Consider the following 18,283-nt stretch of genomic DNA (forward strand, 5'->3'; position numbering starts at 1 on the left):
TTGTAGTAAAAAAGTGAGTTTGTAATAAATTTGAATCGCATACTTGAGATACAAATTTTATTTGCCGGGTTCGAATCCCGGTCAGGCTTGTCATTTTCATATGCTACAAAAGTTGTCATTCATCTCATCTTCTGAAGTCCCAGAGTTTAAAAAAAGAAGAAATTTGATTGCCTTTGATTCTTTTGAAATAATATTTGTTATGCGCTTTACCTAGCAAAGGTAAAGCGCAGTAAACTTGCACAGAATAATTGCATCTACATCTGTTTGAGCATGCAATTCAGTAGAAGATAGAACTAACACAATGGCCATTATATTTGCCTTAGAAAGCATGTACCATATTTTTAAAAGTACTGATCTTTGCTTCACTATGAAAATTAATGTCAAAAAATTTTTTTTCTGTAATAATCAATTTTTTTTGTCTTCAGTCATTTGACTGGTTTGATGCAGTTCTCCAAGATTCCCTATTTAGTGCTAGTCGTTTCATTTCGGTATACCCCCTACAGCCTACATCCCTAACAATTTGTTTTACATATTCCAAACATGGCCTGCCTACACAATATTTTCCTTTACCTGTCCTTCCAATATTAAAGCGACTTTTCCAGGATGCCTTAATATGTGGCCTTTAAGTTTGTCTCTTCTTTTAACTATATTTTTCCAAATGCTTCTTTCTTCGTCTATTTGCCGCAACACCTCTTCATTTATCACTTTATTCATCCATCTGATTTTTAACATTCTCCTATAGCACCGCATTTCAAAAGCTTCTAACCTTTTCTTCTCAGGTACTACGATAGTCCAAGTTTCACTTCCATATAAAGCGACGCTCCAAACATATACTTTCAAAAATCTTTTCATGACATTTAAATTAATTTTTGAAGGCTCGTTTCGCCTGTGCTATTCGGCATTTTATATCGCTCCTGCTTTATCCATGTTTAGTAATTCTACTTCCCAAAGAACAAAATTCTTCTACTTCCATAATCTTTTCTCCTCCTATTTTCACATTCAGTGGTCCATCTTTGTCATTTCTACTACATTTCATTACTTTCGTTTTGTTTTTATTTATTTTCACGCGATGGCTCCTGTGTAGGACTTAATCCGTGTCGTTCATTGATTCTTCTAAATCCTTTTTACTCTTGGCTAGAATTACTATATCGTCAGCAAATCGTATCATCTTTATCTTTTCACCTTGTACTGTTACTCCAGATCTAAATTGTTCTTTAACATCATTAACTGCTAGTTCCATGTAAAGATTAAAAAGTAACGGGGATAGGGAACATCCTTGTCGGACTCCCTTTCTTATTACGACTTCTTTCTTATGTTCTTCAATTATTACTGTTGCTGTTTGGTTCCTGTAAATGTTAGCAATCGCTCTTCTATCTCTGTATTTGAACCATAATATTTTTAAAATGTTGAACATTTTATTCCAGTCAACGTTATCAAATGGCTTTTCAAGGTCTATAAATGCAAAGTATATTAGTTTGTTTTTCTTTAATCTTCCTTCTATCATTAATCAGAGCCCTAAAATTGCTTTCTTTGTCCGTATACTTTTCCTAAAAACCAAACTGGTCTTCTCCTAACACTTCCTCCACTCTCCTCTCAATTCTTCTGTATAGAATTCTAGTTAAGATTTTTGATGCGTGACTAGTTAAACTAATTGTTCTGTATTCTTCACATTTATATAGTAATAATCAAAGGAAAATTAAATAAATAGATATTTCATTCTAACTGGTACACAATAATACATTATACAGATTACAAAAATATTGGATAAAAATGCTACTCCCAATGGAGTAGCATTTTTATCCAATATTTATTTTTATCCCTTATTTATGATAAGGGAAAGAAACTGCCCCACATTTGCCTGATGGATCAAAGAAAGCCATGGTAAAACATTGATTAGAGCAATATATTACAAAATAAAAAAATTTTTACGAAGTAAAACATAGGTATGATTAAAACCCTTATTAATTATTTATTAAAATATAAATAATGCATGAAGATACTAAAAATAAAAAATAACTACAAAATAATTCACAATACAGAAGGCATTAATAGAAATGATTTGATCACATCTGGTACATTAATATATTATACATATGTTGAGCAGGATATAGAAAATTCAAAGTTTTTAATAACTACTACTTGTATTTAAAAATTCATAGAGCAGTAATACTTCTACAAAAGAATATATTTTAACTGAAATTTAAATAAATTTATAGGAAGATTTTTTTAATGATTCAGTGATTTATGAAAAATGGAAGCATATGCCCCTTCTCGAAAGTCATAAAAACCTCAGGACCCCCATGACCCATGACTCCCAAAAAACAAAAAAAAAGTGGAGGTAATGTTCACATGAGTGTTTGATGCTCAATAATTATAGATGGATAAACTGATTTTGATAAAACTTTTTACAGACTTGTGTATATGAGGCAATTTGTTGGTAAAATTTTGGGGCCAATATTTTCAAACACATCGTAAGTTCTGATGATGGATTTGATATCATAATATCATCTCAGTTTGACCGTTCCTGAGATGTGTGGTTAATTGAAACCCAACACCAGAGAACATCGGTATCCATGATCTAGTATTTAAATCCGTATAATAGTAACTGCTTTAACTAGGATTTCAACTTCAGAACTCTCCTCTTCAAAATCAGCTGATTTGTGATGATAAATTAATCATTAGACCAGATTGGTGGGTTATTTAAGGTTGTGTCCAACGATTAAGTTCTACCAGGACTTATATCAATAAGAAAATTTTGTCTTTCAACAAAAATATTTAAATGCAGTAGGAGGGCTGTTTAATATAGAATAATTATTATTCAGAGGTTTTTAATGTAGGACAATTATTATTCAGAGCACCCCGACTGCATTTACATATTTTCACTGGAGACAAAATTTTCTTATCGATGTAAGACCTGATGAAAACTAAATCGTTAAACAACCTTAAATGCCTGCTATTTTTACAACATGAAAAATATATTTAAAGAAATTAAAACTGTCTAAAGTTGATCGGTCATCCTTTATTTTGTTTAATAAAATACTGCATAACGATGTTTAGTCCTTTATTCTATATCTTATTTATTTTTTGTAATTTTTTGGCAGTTGCATTTTTACTTCCTAGTACGAAGTAAAGTAAGTATTGTGATCACTAAAATAATTTCGGTTTTCGGATTTTAACGGAAGTATTCATTTTGACCATCCCTAAATCCTTTCTGGCTATACTAGTTTCGGCGTAACGACTGTACGTACGTATGTATCTCGCATAACTCAAAAACGATTAGTCGTAGAATGTTGAAACTTTGGATTTAGGACTGTTGTAACAACTATTTGTGCACCTCCTCTTTTTATTGCAATAGACTGAACCAAAAGTGTAAAAAAACCCAAAATAACAAAAGAATCTGAATTTTGTATTTTTTCTTAAATGCAGTAATAAGCCCTCATTGAGAGCTTTTGAACGATATATCGTAAGTGGTACTTATTTTCATCAGTTCCATAATTATAGCCAAATGAAATTTTAATTAATGAAATATTTGGATCTTATTAGAGGAAGGCACATCGAATCAGACTTCGTCACCTTTTTTTTTAACTTTTTTTTTGAAATTTAAATATATTGATTTATTAATAATTATTAACCTCTGATTGTAAAAAGGATGTTTACGAAAAATAATAATTCAATAGTAACAATAAAGTAAAAAAATATCAGAAGTTATTAATGAAATAAAATTTTATGTACTTTTCATTTTAAAAGATTTGGAAAAATATAGTTAAAAGAAGAGACAGACTTATAGGCCACATATTAACGCATCCTGTAATAGTCGCTTTTAAATTAGAGGGACAGGTAGAAGGAAAAAAATTGTACAGGCAGGCAACGTTTGGAATATGTAGAACAAATTGTTCGGGATGTAGGATGTAGGCGGTATACCGAAATGAAACGACTAGCACTAGATATGGAATCTTGAAGAGCTGCATCAAACCAGTCAAATGACTGAAGACAAAAAATAATTTTAAAAGAATGGGTATATGTAACTTAATAGGCGTACAATCAAGTTATGTGCTGTCCACATCAGATTTTTTAATTTTAATAATTGATCGGTCTTTCATCCGGAGGTCCCGGGTTCGAATCCCGGTCAAGCATGGCATTTTCACACACGCTACAAATAATTCATCTCATCCTCTGAAGAATGCCTAACGGTGGATTCGGAGATTAAAAAAAAATTAATAATTGATTTTATTTTTGTTTGTTCACATGGGTATAAAATCGTGTGAAGTTAAAAATTATAATAAAGGAACTGTTTTATTTAAATTATTTTCTTTAGTTTTTTAAACTGTTCATCCATGATCTAGTATTTAAATCCACGTAAAAATAACTGACTTTACCTAGGACTTGTGCTGTTACTCTCGATTTCCAAATCAGCTGATTTGGAAAGACGTGTTCACCGCTAGACTAATTCGGTGGGATTGCCTTTTAATCTTAACATTTTGGTATATCACATGATTTTTGGATTGAAATAGTTATTAAGTAATCTTTTAGAAGTAAAACATATATCTACTGATTATTTAACAATTTAAATGGGCATCTAGTTTTGAATTTTATGTAAATTATTTATAAGCCACTTTTTTGTTTTCTAATTTATTTCAATAAACACTCTGCATAATTTTTATTTGTATTTATTTTTTATAATTAATAATATAATATATTCTTTTAAATATCTTTTTTCTGTGATTATTATTCACTTATAAAATTTCCTAAATATTTTTACTTTCTTGGGATCTTAATTCTAAATCTGTGTTGCAAGAAGTAAAATATGGTAATTAGTAAAAAAAATGGGATATGGGTTTTTTAATTTCTTGATGTTTCATGACCCAGGAAACCCCAAAAAAACAAAAAAAGTGGGGTTAATTCATGTATTTGATGTTTAATAACTACTATAGATTGGAAAAACTGATTTTGATGACTTTTTTTAAAGACTTGTGTATATCAGGCAATTTGTTGGTAAACTTTTGTAGTCAATATTTACAGGGATTGGGGTAGATAGTTTTATGGGGTAAATTTTCTCAAAATTTTGCAAATATGACTTCACTTTATATTAACCTCAGTTCATGCTTTCATATTTATCTTACCATTTAAAAATATATTTGTTCAATTCCGCCTTACCCAAAAACTAACCTATGAATTTTTAAATAATACTAATTAAATATTTTAATCCCATTTTCAACATAAATATGTGCTTAACAATTTTCATTGAAGCCTTCTTTATTACGTTTTGCATTTAGTATCTTCATGTATTTTCCATAATTACATCTATTTCTTTTATTTTACAATTAATTGTGAATTCTGTGAAACTGTCTAATCAAGGTTTTATTATGGTTTCTCATCCAGGCAAATGCTAAGGCAGTTCCTTTTTTTTTATATTATTTGAGTTATTTTTTTTATTTGTTGCATATTTTTTAACCAAATTTGTTTTAATGTCTTCCTAGGCATAGTAGTAATATAAACATACAAAAATACTTTAGGGGTGGGGGAGCTGATCAAATTTTAGAAATATCAATTTTTTGGTTTATTTAAACTTTTAACATTACTAAAGTTTAAACAGAACTTTTAGTAATAATATGATATCAAATTTTACAATTTAAACAATATTACAATAGAATCATAATTCACCCACTATCACCAAAAAATAAATCTTATTTAATTTTGCATATTTTTTGAGGGTTATTTTTTAGTTTTTTCCATTTAACATAGTGGACATAGAAAATCAAACAATTTTCTTGGAAGGTGATTTTGAGGGTGGGGGAGCAGAAAAAAAATTTTACTTTGTGTATGAAGTAAAGGAAGTGATCACAAAAAATTCTGGTTTTCAGATTTCAACAGAAATATCCATTTTGATCATCCCTGAATCCATTTTGACTAGTTTCAGTGTGACGTCTATAATCGCATAACACAAAAACAAATAGTGGTAGGATGTTAAAATTTTGGATTTAGGATTGTTGTAACATCTACTTGTGCACCTCCCCTTTTGATTGCAATCAACTAAACCAAAAGTGTCCAAAAATCCAAAAAAATAAGGATTTTGGACAGTTTCTTAACTGCAGTAATAAGCCCTCATTGAGAGCTTTTCAACAATATACATCATAAGTGGTATTTATTTTATCAGTTCCAGAGTTATAGCCAAATAAAATTTTAACTAATGAAATATTTGGATCTTACAAGAGGAAGGCACATCGGTTCGAATCAGACTTCATCTCCTTTTTTTTTTAATCTGAATATACTGATTTATTAATAATTATTAACCTCCGATTGTAAAATTATTTTTACGATAAATAATAACTCAATAAAAAAATATCAGAAGTTATTAATGAAATAAAATTTTATGTACTTTTCATATTAAAAATATATGAATATGTAATTTAATAGGCATATATAAGGAAGTCACGTAGTGCCCACATCAGATTTTAAACATTTTTAATTATAATTTTACAATAAAATTTTATCATAAATTACCCCAACCCCAAAAAAATAAATCTTAGGTAACTTTTTTGTATAATTATTTCTCCACTAAGAATGAATAACCTATAACCAGGAAAGTACTACAACTTTGTTATCAGCTTTATATATAGTATTAATTATTATTGCAACACTTAAAAAACTTTTCAACAAGTTAACATAGGGAAACAAAATTTAGCAAATACTCCTGTTTCAAAATAATCTATTTTTATGGTATAAGACCATCTCATACTACAAATTTCCATTAGGAAAATTCAAAAATTTTAAATGAAACTGGTTGTGACATATCAATTTAAAGGGCACTGAAAAATAAACAAACTTACAAAAAAACTTCACACAATGACAACTCTAACCAAAATGGAGGACATTAAATATTTTTCAGAAGTTATGAGCAGTAGTCTAGTATTGAAAAATAGTGTGTTTTGATAGCAGCATTTGTTAATTTGATTTTTTTTATGAGCAACTATTGAAATGTTATTTAAGGGTTTCTATACTTCATTAACATCTTGATACACAGCGTTCTCTTGGGGCTTTCTAAACCTAATCTACTCGTGAAAAATAATGGAAAAACTACATATAAACATGTCCTAAAATGCTTCATTTATGAGTTATGGTTAGTGAAAGATTTCAGCTAGCCTAGTGAAATAAGGTTTTACTGAAATTTTTAGGACGTTAATTAAGGGGCAAAATTAGTGATTGCTTACGGTTTTTACCTGAAAAATGGAATAAAATAGGTCCCAGAACTGTATCTGCAGTATGTTTTGAGAAATGTGGGAGTGAAAACCAATAAATCTGGGTAAAAACCCTGTTATTTATGTTTGATGTAGATCCTCGGTGCCAACCCCTTCATGAAGCCATACTGGCCTCGATTTAGAAGCAAGTTCATATCGATGCTTTCCCAGAGCCGTTCCACAACCAGCCTTTCAAGCAACTTGCCGATTACCGGCAAGAGGCTGATGGGCCGATAACTGCTGACCTCACTTGGATCCTTTCCTGATTTTAAGAGCAACCTCACCAAAGTCACCTTCCAACAAGTCAGAAAGCAGACCCAGCTTAGGTACCCCAAGAACAGCCTGCCAAGCAGCTCTCTTATGACAGGCAGCAGATGACAGGAAATATCCGGGTCAAGTTGATCAATCTCCGGTGCCTTTCTCAGTGCCATTCAAGAAACGACTCGGTCTATATCTATGGGTTCCACAGCCCATACCCCAGGGAATGGTGTCTCACCCGCCCTATCGCTTCTGCTTCACCCTTCGGAGCATCTGGAAACAGAGTATCCAGGAACGCCTGGTAAGTCGGCACAGATGTTAAAGTGTGTTCACGACCACTAAACAGCACGTGCAATGGCTTTGATGAAAAAATGAATAGAATTTTAATTTTTATTAAAAAGAATTTACTTATTCATGAATATTAATACTGTTCCCCAGAGAAGCGAGTCTGCATTTCTTCCGATCCAATTTTTTTTTATATAACATTCATTCAAGTGATTTTTTTCCTTTATTTCATTTATCACTTATTTCTTTACAAAAATTAAATAATAAATTACCAATGATTAATGAGAAGTTCTTTTAATTAATGGGAACTAGAAAAAGTCACAGGGTCTGAAGAATACAGAAGCTGTGGTGGTAATAGTGTGTTGTTATTTTTGACTAAAAATCATAAATTAATTGTAAAGTGTGTGCTGGAGCATTATTGCATTGTAAGATCCTGTACCGACAATATTTATGGTTGTTTTCTTCAGATTGCCTAACGTAAAGTATTACATAATACTATTTAATACTTACTTGAGAAATTAATAATATTATTTGTTGACAGTACAATCTTGTTGTAAGAAGTCATAATGGATGCTAATATAAATGAAAAAAAAAAAAAACAAAGGAAGAAGAACCTTAACAGTTGATTGAACTTAGTGTCCTTTTATAGTCTTGGCTTTTCAGAAACTTCCATTGTGATGATTGGACCTTTGTTTCAATATCATAATTGTACAACCATGTCTCTTCACCTGTTACGACAAATCTGAGCAATTCTGAGTAATCAGTAATGTCAGTTGATATTGCTGAAATGTTGTTTTTGTTAAAAATTCAACAGCGTTGAAAAAATTTTGTTGCTACTCGTTTCATACCAAAGTATCAGGCGAAATTATTGCTATAAGTGAATGCTACTTCTTTAACAGTGATTCTAAAATAACTATTTTTTCATCCTCGCGACCTTGAAATTGTTTTATAAATCCTTCTTTAATATCTTCACTACTTCATTGCACTTAACTACATTTTTAACATAAAATTTAATGCAAATCCCTTGTTCTACCATTTCCAAACAAAATAAATCACACGTAATAAAATACATTATAAGTACGCGGCTGCTAAATTTAAACTATACATCTAATATAGCTGAAAATATATTACAGACAGCGTTGTCATTATATAGGACAAAGGACTAAGTCAGTTAAAAAGAAATACTATGCATAATTAAAAAAGGTACTTGTTTTTTTATTGTGCTGCCACTTTTTTTTAAGTAACTTCTTCAGATTTCATGAGAAAATGAATAATATTATTATAATATATTAAATATTATAATATATAAGGTGGAAAAAGTAAATTTTTTAATGAAAAATAACAATTACAAAACACATTAGATTATGTTCAGTTCATGTACTGACGAATCATACATATAACCTACACTCTCTTCGCTCATTAGTCTCGTCTAACATTAAATATGTATATTACATGCTATTTAATGTTAATTAGATGAAGTTAATGAGTGAAGTCAGTGTAGGTTATGTTTGGTTAGGTTATGGATTTGTCAGTACATGGAGTCAACGTAATCTAAACAAACAACCTACTCGCTAACAGACTTATGTTTTGTTTAATTTGTTGTTTTTTGACAAATAAGTTGTATCAAAAAAGAAAAAAAAAAGTGGCGATGCGATAACAAACAAATATCTTAAAAAATCTTCACTATTTTTTTATCACACCTTATGTGTGTGTGTGTGTGTGTTTTTTTTAACAATCTTGCATTGGAGGTATATCGCTAATAATGACCTAATACAAAAAACACTTTGTATTATTTAATTAAATCGACTTCTCATATTTCCACTGGTTTGTTTGCTGTGTGTTTAATTATGTGTTTGTAAACACATAATTAAAAATGTGTTTATATTTTTATTTAATTATGTCACCATGGAAAACGGTGATATAACAAAGTAAATTGATTAATTCATCTTTCTTTAATGAATATCTGTAAAATATTTAATATTTTCACAATGTTTAGGATAATGAACACGTCTAGTCAGTGGGTTTCAGTCCCCTTGCTGGACGGTCAGACAAGCAAACCAAGCCCTGACCGGCTAGTACTATAGATTCATTATTAAACACCAACGGATTACTATGCTGTATAAAAACAATAGTTAAATTAATAAATAAACAAACAAAATAGATTAAAAAATAATTTATTTATCCAATAATATGAAATTACATAGAATTAAAAATATTAAATAAATTAACAATTAATAGTAAATTAATAAAAATTACAAAATATTTAAATGCTAAAAAATTTATTAAAAAAGATGAAAATAAGCTAAACGCATTGCTGCTTTAAAAAAAAATTTAAACCCTGTATAATTAAAACTGATGTTAAAATAATAATAATTATAATTTATTACTTAATGACTTAAATATTTAATAATATATATGAATAATTAACATTCAGAACAATTGTGATTTTATTTACAATTTTTTTTAAAGGATAAAGTATTTTTACAAATCTTTATTTTAATAAAAAATATTAGTACAATTAATTTTTAGTGGAAAGACACATTAACAAAAACATACCAATGTTAGATATGTTAATGTGCAATGTAACTTTAAATGGTATTTTCTTTACATTTGTAGATTAAAAAATATATATATATTAAAAGAAATAAAATAAAAAAATTACTTTTTCCTTCCGCAATGATCACAAGATATAAAAATTCAAAAAAAAAATTTTACTATTTTAACTCTTAACTGGTCTAATTAAACTGGTTTATTAACCATTTATAAAAAAAAGTAATCTGTATTTGTGACTGAATTTTCTAAAATCTAAGATTAAAATTAAGAAATAATTTATTATAAACAAAAATCTTGACAGATTAAAAAAAAACCTTTACGATCTGAATGAGTGGAAGATCCAGTCATAAATATGATTACATACTAAAAAAATTAATTTCCTCTAATCCTTTTTTATTAATTTTTATACAATTACTTTTTTTTTTAATCAACACAGCTCGTGATAAAAATTGTTTATCTCGATATCCTAATCGGATTCAATTTGGAATCAAAATTTTCATTTACGTACGAGTATGAAGCATGTTTTTAAAGTAGTTTTAATATAAGCCACATTTTACCATATCTAAGTTATACTCGGGCTAGCGATTCAATGTATTAAAGAGCAGAATATAATTAGTATCAACACCCAAGTAACTGCACACTATAATTATGTTTATTTAGCCACTTAAAAGAAAATTAATATTTATATTTCCTTGACATGAAATGATTCGGTTTCTTCTTAACTTCAGCAGCTTTTTTAAAAAAAAATAGCATAAACAATCAATGTATACTCCTCTTAATTGGTTCAGAGTGCCTGAAATGCCACCTTACTTAAACAGAACAAAAAGTTTTATCAATGCAAATGTTAATTTGCAGCTTTACTTGAAACGGTATTTCATTAAATGATATTCATAACTGTAAAAAAAAGTAATTTGTCAGTGCATGAAGTAATATTTATTTACTTAGTCATATTTAAGAATACGGTAAACACCTTTACTCTCTATAAAAAATGATGGTGCATGGGCTTGTTTGTTTGATGTACGTGCTCAAATTTTTATTTTAGCTGCTATTGGTGCAGAGTGGACCACGTGGTGCGCTGGGCAACTGTGTGCAGTGCATGAACAATTCATTCGTTCGAAAGATTTATTTAAAATTATATTTGTGTTTTGGGAATAAAAAAGGAAAATATTGGGGTTAGAGCTGTGTTAAAAAATTACAATTCATGAAACAGCTAAAGTGTTCAGGTTTTTGAAGTTTTTCGTTGTTGTTAGTAAACTAAATTCAAGAATATTATTTAGTTACGGTGGAAAAAACATGTGTAATGAAACAACCACTTAACATTTTCTCGGTGGCCCTTCTAGTATTATATCTTGCTGATTTAATACTTTAATACTACTTTAATACTTAAGATACTGAATAAATTTATAATAAATATTCATTTTAAATACAATATTATTATACAGGGTTATCATAAAAGAATGGTATGGTTTCAGTAATTCATAGGAAGATTGTAGGGAAATTTCTAGATCTTATATTGGTATCCCTGAAAGCCTCCACCCAAAAGTTTGTTTATCAGCACTTGTAACCACAACGTCAGTCCTTGTATTGTTGTTGCGGTGAGTTTAGTGAGTTACTATGTTCTCGGGTAAAGACAAAGCAAAGTGTGTTTTATTGATACCTGAATTAAAATCCGTAATTTTTGTTCAACGTGAGTTTTGATGTGAATTCGGAAGAGATCCACCACACAAAAATAACATAACACGTTGGTTCAAATGATTCTAAGAAACCGGATCGGTTAAGAAACAGAAATCAACCGGCAGACCAAGTGTACCAGACGAAACAGTTGAACTAATCAGACAATCTGCAATTAAAAGTCCTGGGAAGTCCATCCCCTGTCGAAGCGTCAAATTAGGTATTCCAAAATCAACAGTTCACAAAGTTTTACATAAAAAACTGAAATTACACGCTTATAAAATCCAGATACTGCAGGAATTGAAACCCAATGATGGTGTAAAACGTTACAATTTCGCTGTTGAAATGTTGGACAGAATAAGTGAAAACGAATCGTTTTTAGACAATATGATTTTTACAGATGAAGCTACATTCCATATGAATGGATGCGTTAACAGACACAACTCACGAATACGGGGCTCTGAAAACCCACACGTAATTATCGAGAAACAACAAGATTCGCCTAAAGTTAATGTTTGGTGCGGTGCGATGAAAAATCGTGTAATAGTGCCTTTCTTCTTCGCTGAAAAAACAATAAATGGAGTCGCGTATCTTGACGTGTTAACCGATCATTGCTTTCCTCAGCCAGATGAACTCGAAAACATTCATCCACTTCATTTCCAACAAGATGGTGCTCCTCCGCACTTCAATGCATCGGTCACGGGTGCTTTGAACAAAAAATTTGGAGATCGATGGATAGGCCGGCAAGGACCCGTACATTGGCCTCCGAGGAGTCCAGACCTGACACCTTGCAATTTTTTCTTGCGGGGGTACATCAAAAGCGTTGTTTATACGCAAAAAAATTCGCGACCTAAACCGCTTAAAAAACAGGATTAATGAAGCGATGACAACCGTTAACGAAGTAATGTTAACTGATGTTTGGAGAGAAGTCGAGTATCGTTTGGACATTTGTCGAGCTACTAAGGGCGCACATATTGAAGTTTATTAATTATGTAAAAAAATGTTTGAGACGACAAATTTGAAAAATAAAAAAACATAAACTGTAAGCAATTCTGTTTTAATTTAAATCATGTTCAAAACCGCACCATTCTTTTATGATAACTCTGTATTAAAGGAATGGTCAACAAAGAGACTATTCTATTGGAAAAATAAAGAACAAAACTATTTCTTTCTTTCTTTTTTGTAAAAATTCTAATTTTATGCTGACTAATTTATATTTATTTTTGTGTAACAATTCACTTTAGCACCCAATTATCATTTTATAAAAAATGATTATTTTTTATAAAATTAACATCACTTAAAAATTATGGTACAATTTAAATAAACGAAATGATGGATTAGTGAAGAATATAATGTAAGTACTGTTTTCATATACGTACACTGCAGCATGGCCATTTTGGGCATGTGTACTGAGAAACGAAATCTGGCTTGCTACAGATGTCATTGTCAGTTTTTGTTTACAGTTTCCTGTGCGTGTTTAAAATGCCTATGATTGTAGACAGTGCTGCTGATTGTGAAATACATGCTGTAATTTATTTCTAAATGCAAGAAGTATGAAAGCGGCAAAATTTTATTGAAAGATACATAACGTGTATGGAGATAAAGCTGTGGCTGACGGAATGGTGGGGAAAATGGGTTAGGGCATTTAAAGAGAGCTGTACAAACATATATAATGCAGCAGGTGACCTGGTGGAAAGAGTTAATGGAAAAGTCTTTGAGAATAGACAGTTTATGATTTCATCATTGTGTAATGCAATGAATTTTGTGATGTGTTTTCTGAATTTTAGCTTATTGTGAATATTAATTAACTATTTTTATGGTTTGATATTTATTTTATGTTATTTGTAGATGGCAATATTACATGAAGTGATTTAGGGAAGTAGCTGCTGTTCTTTTTATTTATCAGTATAATAGAGAACCTATGAATTCTAACCTAAAATTCAAAATGTGGTAGATTAAAATTTGCACGTTCCTTGTGGTATTGTATATCAATTTTTTTGATTGTGTTACTGATTATTTGTTTTAATCATGAATACAGATAAATGCTTTTTCTGTAAAAACAAAAGTGGCAATCTGAATATTAATGCAGCTGTACAGTGTAAGTTGTGACATGCATTTTTTCATAGGAGTTGTGCAAAATGTGTTTCATTAAATAGTGTTGGTAGTAGAAATTTATGCTGTAAAAGGGATGGCAGAATACAAAAACTATAAATATTAATAAATTGTCTTCACCTGACGTAATGGCTAAAGCTAGTGCTCATTTGGATGCATCTTCTCAGCAGCCCTTATGGCAATTAACTGATAGTAATATTGTTCAGAAGCTTGGTGCTTGGTTGCTGGAGGCAACATTGAATGTTGCCTCTATTGGGGAGAGAATTGATACAATTGAAGAAAAAATTGGTATAATGGAAGAAAATTTAGATTCGATGAATGAAGAAATTATCAGTGAAATAAATGATAGAATTTGTAGAGAAGAATATTATCTATGACTTTGCAGAACCAAAACCTAATTACTTGGATTTGGCTTTATTAAACAATTATTTTTGGATTTTGGTTTAGGTATGCCATTTAATCTCAACGAAACTTTTGTTAAAAGGTTAGGTAGTAATCAATCTGGTAAGAAGAGAGTACATCCATTAAGAATTGGTTTTAAAGAAAGTGAACATGTTGACTGGATTTTTCATAATAAAAGATTGCTTGGCAATGGTGGATTACGTATAAAAAGAGATTTTACACCTAAACAACTAGATTTCTACAATCCATTAAGAAATGAGATTAAAAAGACAGTAGAAACTGGTGAAGATAAGAATATTATAATTTATTGAATATTGTACACATGTTCCATATATAGCTGTGAAAAAACCGCATCGGGTTTCGCGTCAAAAACAGATAAAAATATTGAAAAAATTGGTAATCTGTTCTTTCTTTCTTTTTCCTGTTTAGCCTCCGGTAACTACCGTTTAGATAATTCTTCAGAGGATGATATGTATGAGTGTAAATGAAGTGTAGTCTTGTACATTCTCAGTTCGACCGTTCCTGAGATATGTGGTTAATTGAAACCCAACCGCCAAAGAACACCGGTATCCACGATCAAGTATTCAAATCCGTGTAAAAATAACTGGCTTTACTACGACTTGAACGCTGTAACTCTCGACTTCCAAATCAGCTGATTTGAGAAGATGCGTTAACCACTAGACCAACCCGGTGGGTTATCGGGTTGACTTAACCTCTGATGTTGAAACTTTGGATGCCCAACAGGAAGACGGGTCATAACTAGAACATTCATCATATCACTTCAAGATTTTTTTATTAGAATGTGAGAAGGTAGATTACCTTCTTTTAGAGAGTTTAATTTTTAGAACATTATGACATTATTGTTTTATCAGAGATTTGGTTAGATGAGGACATTAATAATTGTGAATTGGGATTAGAAAGATTCAATACAGTCAGATGAAATAGATCAATTCTTACGAGTGATAAAAAACGTGGTGGTGGTGTTTTAGTTTCAGTAGATAGAAAATTTAATTTTGAAAATATTACACTTATTGTTAGGGATGTAGGATGTAGAGGGTATACTGAAATGAAACGACTAGCACTAAATAGGAAATCTTGGAGAGCTGCATCAAACCAGTCAAATGACTGAAGACAAAAAAAAAATACACTTATTGATAACACGTTTGAATGTGTAATCTTAAAAATTTGCATTGATAATGGTAAATTTGTTCTTTTGGTTAGTTATTATACCCGATTCACTATCTGATTATTATGTCTTTTTTTGTTAACGTTACTGATTCATTAGTTCCTCACGTGTCTAGTGTTGGTTATGAGAATTTATTGATTGTTGGTGATTTTAATATTCCGGGTTTCAAATGGTAATGCATCATCAGCGTTGGGTTATCATAATAATGTTGAAATTAGAGATTAGGCTTCATGAGCCACTAACTTTTGTATAACATATAGTTTCAGTCGATTTAATGAATGTGTTAATGCTAGAGGTAACATTCTAAATCTTGTTTTTTATAATGTTATTAATCTCTCATGCTGCATATCACATGATGTTTTTTGATTGATGAATTTTACAGTGCTTTAGAGATTAGTCTTCCATCTCAACCCTGGAAGTGAGTTGATCCCGTCTCATAGTGTGTCTGGTCGCTACACCACCTCCTCCATTCCTAGCCAGTTGTGGCTTAATTGGAGGTCATCTACTTGCCCTCAAACTGATCACATTCCACAGTACTCACTCCGGCCTCGTGAGATGCCCCAAGGGACATCCACATCAGTAATTTCGCCCCAGTAAAGATTACTCTTCCAGTTATTTTTACTGATAAGTTAACTTTTAATTATTACATTTTTGATTTCAGAAATGCTGATTATATTTCTATATGTAGTAAATTAAGCCTTTTTGATAAAGATTTACCTCTACTGATGTCAATGAAATTAATTTTAATAATATATTATTGAATTAAATACATTTATTAATAATATTATTCTTGAGCATGTACCAAAATTTGTTTACGTCAAGTAGTTATCCAAAGTGGTTCACAAAGGAACTTAAAACTGCGATTAGTAATAAGAAAAAATATCACAAAATTGTATAATTCTGAGTTTTCTTAGGAAGGAGAGATCTTTATGTAAGCAACTTTGTAGACGGAATGAAAATAAGTACTACATTGATGTTTAAAATGCTGTGATAAATGATTCTAGTTATTTTTTCATATTTTTTAACTCATTAGACTGTAGTAGATCTCTTCCTTAGTACAATGTTTTATAATAATGATAGAGTGGATTGTTTGCCAAGAATTTGGTAGTGTTTATAGTCGAACCGATTTGTCATCTACTGAAGTAAGCTTTAACAATAATAACTTTAATTTGATTCGATTTGGTGAGGATGAGATATGTAAGGGTATCATGGATCTTAACATTAAATCAGCACCCGGTCCTGATAATATACATCCTTTGTTTGTTAAAAACTGTGTTTTGTTTTACGCCTTACTTTTAACTAAATTATACAATATTTCTTTAATAACTGGAGTTTTCCTGGATATTTGGAATAAATGCTTTTTCATTCCACTGATATTAATATCCACTCCAGGATATTAATAATCCTGCTGATATTAATAACTATCGTCCAATTTGACTGCCTTATTTGTAATACTATTACACCATATTTGCATAAATATATTAATCTTCAGCAGAATGGTTTCCTTTCTGGCAGATCAACACTTTTGAATCTGGCTGTCTTTAATGAATACATTAATGATCATCTAAACCTTGGATTTACAGTGGATGCTGTTTACTCTGACTTAACTACTGCCTTTGATAGAGTGAACATTGATCTGCTCTTAGAAAGGCTTGATGCATTTGGAATTTCTGATACCTTACTTAAATGGATTTCGTCTTTTTCAAGGGAATCGTGTGCTCAATTTGTTAAGGTTGACAGTTATATATCTAATCCTATTTATGTAACATCTAGTATGGGACAAGGTACCACCTTGCACCACCTTTGTTCTCGGTTTATATCAATGATTTACACTTGGTTATTGAGTTTGCTTTACTTTTGCTTTTGCTAAACTGGCATTAGCTATTAAGGACTTGACTGATTCTTTTGCAAAGGGATTTATACTCTATGGTAAATTGGTATCATCTTACTGGGTTGACATGCAACGCTAATAAATGTTTTTCTATAACTTTTGGAAAACGGGTAACTAATAAGTTAGTGATTATAGAATCTATCTCAATCAAGTTACTAAAATTAAGGACCTTGGGGGTTTATTTTGACTGTAAACTTTCATTTAAAAATCATACTGATTATATTGTTTCTAAAAATTTGAATTTTATAAAAAGGTTTTCACGAATTTTAGGAATACCACCATGTTTAGAAATTTATATTTTGTAATTATTTATCAACGTTTTTTATATTGCTCGAGGATCTGAAGACCTAATACTTTTGAACTTTTTAAAAAACTAGATAAAGTGAATCACCTTTTCTTTGGAAATGTTTCTCATAAAACTGGTAACACAATGCATTATTTGGACTACAATTATAATCGAATTGCGTCTGCATTAGGTATACAGTCAGTAAATTGTCACTTTTAAGATGCGATTTAATTTTTGCTTATAAAATTATTAATAATTTTGAAATATTGATTATCCAGAATTGCTTTCAGAATTTGATTTCTCTTGTTCCTGGTCATAAAATTATATTACGTTTACATATATAAGACTTTTGATCAATTGTTATTATTAAATTGTAATAATAACACATTTTGATTTGTATAATT

Source organism: Lycorma delicatula, chromosome 12, assembly GCF_047948215.1.
Source record: "Lycorma delicatula isolate Av1 chromosome 12, ASM4794821v1, whole genome shotgun sequence".
Lineage (NCBI taxonomy): Eukaryota > Metazoa > Arthropoda > Insecta > Hemiptera > Fulgoridae > Lycorma > Lycorma delicatula.